At 34.1% G+C, this 3,648-nt stretch overlaps 1 long non-coding RNA gene across 1 annotated transcript in view; it reads right to left on the bottom strand.

Moving 5' to 3' along the window:
• Positions 1 to 338: 338 nt before the first annotated feature.
• LOC106936867 (uncharacterized) overlaps positions 339 to 3,648 on the bottom strand; it is a 13,218-nt gene continuing 9,908 nt past the window's right edge. Inside the window, exons 2-3 of the long non-coding RNA XR_001422244.1 lie at positions 740 to 2,181; positions 339 to 371 (exon numbers count right to left, since the gene is read on the bottom strand). This is a non-coding gene — a long non-coding RNA (uncharacterized LOC106936867). The remainder of the gene's footprint in view (positions 372 to 739; positions 2,182 to 3,648) is intronic.

Here is a 3,648-nt window from a genome sequence, read left to right as displayed (position 1 = left end):
TTAATTCTGATACTGATGTATGATAAGCATTTTACAAAGCACACAGCCGTTCATAATTTATTTAATAAATTATTTAGTAATATCAATACATATTTATATAAATATACAAACAAATAATGATTAATAATGACAGATTAATAATACTGAATATTTAATAGATACATGTTTATATGTATACACATATAAACATGTATAGCCTAATATATATTATTTGTCAGCTGTTTTCCAGCCAACCAGTTCTAGCTTCAGAGGGATTCAGCAGCTGTGATTGAGTCCAAAATCCGATGCGAGAGTCATCCGAGCTGTGCAGTGAATCCGTCTCTCTTTAAAGATATTTCCCACTTCTTCCTCACATCGTGTCTTTAGGAAACCTTCAAAACAAAAACAGAAGATTTAGGATGTATCTTACTTTTGACAGAGTGAAAGAATATAAATAATAGTCTTTACCACCTGTGTAAACTTTGCTGGTCAAGGTTATAACAAGTAATATACGTTTTATAATATATGTTACATTGTCACATTTCTAATGTAGGCTCTTGTGCCAGATAATCCAAGCCAACGTTAGAGAATGATTAATTTTTAGATTTACGGAATCTCGGTTAACCTTCATAGCTGGGCTGAACCCCGGAAATACACCAAGCACTGTAGATAATATTAGCTGGTATTCACCGGTGGACATAAATACAGTAAAATAATATTCTAATTACAATATATACACACAATAATATGTCCATCTTACTTGTGAAATGTTGTCTGTCGAGTCCTCACATCATTAGTCCATCGATCCGAACAACAATATCCCTCAGTGCTGAGGCATCTTCTGCTGTTTTGGTTGAGCAAAGTAGGAGGGACAACCGCTCCAAGATGGCTGCCGTATTTCCTGCGCTGGAAATACGGCCAATGTGGCGTCTACTCTTATATTATGTCTATGGCCAGTAGTTTCATTTGGTTAGAAACGTATATAGGTTGAACTACTTTTAATCAGGTTATTAAAATACAACATTATATCAGTTGGGAATCGTATGTGGATATATTTGGCGCATTATTTGTAAATGTCTGTTTTCCAATGTACACACACAAACACCAATAAGGAGAATCGTAAAATTATCCTTATTATGATGGGAGTTTCTATAAATAATCGTTTTTAGTGATATTAAACAGTTTTGTGTGGATGAAAAGCCAAAATGTGAAAAAAGTGTATTTTTCCCCCCAGATATCTAGCCATGTTTGGATGAGGCCTAAACTAAGCTGTGGAGAGCCAAGATGACTGAATGTTTAAAGTGAATCACAAGAAGCTTCAGAAAAATATTAACTTAAGGGTGTGAAAATTTATGCATCTGGGTTGTTGCACCTTTCTATTTTTTTTTTCTTTTACTAAAGCAGATTTGTTTTCAGTTGGATTATACAGGATGTATGTCTCATTAATAAAGAAAAATAATTTGAGATAATTTATCATGGCCTTTTTTTAAGTCACAAAACCCTGCATTTTAAACACTTGAGATCTATTATAAATATATGTCTTGAAGATAAATATTTAAATGAATTCAATAATTTCTTAATTTAAGAACAACTGTGCCTGAACATTGAACTTGGGTCCAAAAACTCCCTAAAAGTCCACCACAACACTAAAAAGAGGATTTCAGATCCTCTAAAACACGCCTACATGAACCGACTTCAGCAACAAACACCTTTTCAGAGGGACAATAATTACAACTGTTGCACATCTGGTAACATACAGCTTAGTGTGTTTAAGAAGTGTGTGAAAGAGTCAGATAATGTTGCTGAGCAGAAGGACAACCCCTGGAAGGCCCGGCTCTGGGCAGACTCTGCTCCTGGAGTGGGGCTGTGGATGGATGGCAGTGTTTATGTGCAGGGACGTTTTGTACCTGCATATTACAAAAAGATCCAGACTAAAAAAAAAAACTTGAAAAATCAGGATAAGCGGTGTGTGCGTGCATGTGGGTGTGTGCATATGCGCTTATGTGTGCATTCAGCAAGCGCAATCTTGGTGAGACCTTTGGGGCTGCTCATTGAGCTGTGGCCCCTGCTTGGCTCCAATGACCGTTGGGTCATTGTTGTCCAGAGTCTCTGTCATCCTCTCACAGATGATGTCCACCAGTCGCTCGAACGTCTGCTTCACGTTGATGTTGTCTTTGGCGCTTGCTTCAAAGAACTCAAAACCTGTCAAACATAGATGGAGGAACCAAGCTGTTAACGTAGACAAGCAGTGAGCTCCAGTACAATGTTCAAAGTGTCACTGATGAACACAAAACATTGATATACATATATGTTTCACTATTTATCAGAATACAATCACATGCTTTTATATATTACAGTGATTCTTGAGAATAGGGACAAAACAGGTCCTATGGATAAAGCACAAAATTTGAATAAAATATACACAAAATATAATTTTTTCAAATATCTGACTAACCTGGGTCATGTGAGCACAACAATGTATATTTTCCTGGTGTTTGCTGAATATTTTTTTATTTTAAACATTGTAGTTGGTGGATGATGCCTGTAAAATCCCTTGTCCAGGAGCAGAACTCAATACATTATAATAGTTTAAAACAATTAAAGAAATACTAAAATTATATATTATGACAATTAAGTATAAGTAGTCATATAAATAATTATAGAGGTATCAATAAATTGAATTAAAAATCATTTTTATATATTTTCCAACTCCATTGAAATTTGTCCCTAGTTTTTGTCAACACCGTCAGAAATGAAAAGAATGTAAAAAAAAAATCAGGCATTATTGGGGGGCACCAGAACTTCTGAGGACCCCATGACGTCGTCTTTTCTCTTCCTTTGCTAGGAGGGCTAGTTAGCTCTGGTTAGCATATGTTATTCTTTAGTTTTTTCTTCTGTTTTATTCCTAAGTTGCTCGTCACAACCATGATGTGTCAACTCCATAACCGACAATTTACAAAACTTTGATGAAATTTTGTGAAATAAAAGCTTAATTTTAGTATAATGTAAAGATTTCATGGACTTGATGAGCTACAATATGGCCTCCTTCAGAATAACATCATATAAATTGAGGTAGTTTGGCTTTTTGTCAACTCCGTCAGATGTCAACTCCATCAGAGTTTTTGTGACTCTTTCAGTGAAATTGTTGTCAAATCTCACTTAAATGTGCAAATAATTCATTTGAATGTATTTTACATGAATTGCATTACTTCACATGTATCAAGTTTTTCTTTTTACTCACTAGTTTGTCACCACCTTCAGTTCTGTGTCAACTCCGACAGATGGACTTTTTGTTGTTTATTGTTTTAAATAATATTTGTTTTGTTTCCTGAGAAGCATTTGTCTGTAAAATGAGTAAAAATATCACTAATAGGGTATTTTAAAAATCATTTTATATTTATTTTTGTCAGATGTTGATGACAAAGTTCTGGGTCAGGTCGATTAAAAATGTAATTTTTAAAAAAATGTTGCAACTAGGAGCCTGTACCTTAGCATCTTTACATTTCCAAAACATTATTTGTCATATTTGCATACATAAGGTTTAGAAGTAACAAAAAAACAATTATGGGAAAATTAAAACCCATTTTGTCCCTATTCTCAAGAATCACTGATAAATTTATTTTGTTTTTACTTTTAACACAAAGGTAAAAATCAACAACAAAAAAACAA

Source organism: Poecilia latipinna, unplaced genomic scaffold (genome assembly GCF_001443285.1).
Source record: "Poecilia latipinna isolate Pla-1442-1.1 unplaced genomic scaffold, P_latipinna-1.0 Scaffold2230, whole genome shotgun sequence".
In the NCBI taxonomy this organism is placed as follows: domain Eukaryota; kingdom Metazoa; phylum Chordata; class Actinopteri; order Cyprinodontiformes; family Poeciliidae; genus Poecilia; species Poecilia latipinna.
The sequence above is the reverse complement of the archived record's forward strand: the minus strand, read 5'-3'. Positions and strand labels throughout refer to the sequence as shown.